Raw genomic sequence first — 1,261 nt, forward strand, 5'->3', positions numbered from 1 at the left:
AGCATCTCAGCTGGTTTCTTAGGTCGGTCTTGCGCCTTCTCAAGCTTGGGTGGGGTTAACCCTGTTCCCTGAGGCCAAGCGCCTTCTTTCCCTGTCCTTTATGTTTACTTTGGGGTTTCCCGAGATAAGCTTCTGGAGTTGTTGCACGTAGCCCACCACGTGGGAGATAAGAAACCAACAAGTTCCACATCCGCCAGAGGCTTCTATTTTGGAAACAAATCCAGCCCCGCCCCTTCGCAGAGTGGGGTGCTCCCACCGGAGAGGTCTTTTCTGCTAGCCTAACACCTGCAGCTCCCACGCCCGGGCCCCTCGGGCGAATCCCATTTTCTTTAACCTCTTTCCCTCCGAGCCCCATCCCAGTGTCCTGCTGTGTATGCTTCATAAGATCCACCTCCCATCTACACCTTTGCCACCACGAAACTCGCAAACTGACTTCTGAAATACTCTATTCTGATCTCCCTATTCACATCTGCTCTGAGCTTGGCTCTCCCGCTGTGGCTCTCAAGCCCCTACCTACGAACTTTAGAAAGTACCTCGGTCATTTCCTCCATCCCTGCTCCCTTAGTGGGGGTTAGATGTCCCCTTCATCCTCTTTGGGCCCTGCCCCTTCTGAGACAGAGCAGCAGCCCACACCCCTGTCCCTCAGATGCCCGTCCTCTCTTCCCCAGTTTCCTGTCACCATCGCCAGGCACACCCAGCTCCAGGACAGTCGGGAAGGACGGCTCGATTTTTGCCTGTTACACGTGTCTAGTCCGGTTTGTGCACCTCAGCTTTTCTTTTCAAGAAACCTCGTTACTCCAGCTCAGTCAACATGCCACCTCCTCAGGCGCCAGAGTTAGACAACGTCCCCAACGTCCCCGACAGCAAGTCCAAACTCTGTCTTTAAAAGCAACCTCGTTCCTTCCCGACCCCCAGATTCTTAGATATGGGCCTTCTACATCCTTCTTGGCTGCTGGATTCTTCATAACCCCACCAAGATTGTTCTCTCCCTGAAGGATGGCGAGGATGACACAGCGCCTGAGTGATTAGGGCTCCTATCCTCCTGGTCTGTTCACTGATGCAACCCAGCAGTCCCTGAGGCCCACCGTCCCGTGGCCGAGGCCAACCCAGGAACTCTCCAGATTCACGGCCACCCGTGGTGGGGGCAGGGTGGTTCCAGCGTCCCACAGTCATCAATCTGAGAAGCTGGTCCCATCCCAGTTTTTTCCCATGACTGGAGGATGACATTCAAAGAAGACAAATAATGAGATTTGGGGTGGCC

This window comes from Pteropus vampyrus, unplaced genomic scaffold (assembly GCF_000151845.1).
Source record: "Pteropus vampyrus isolate Shadow unplaced genomic scaffold, Pvam_2.0 Scaffold16, whole genome shotgun sequence".
Lineage (NCBI taxonomy): Eukaryota > Metazoa > Chordata > Mammalia > Chiroptera > Pteropodidae > Pteropus > Pteropus vampyrus.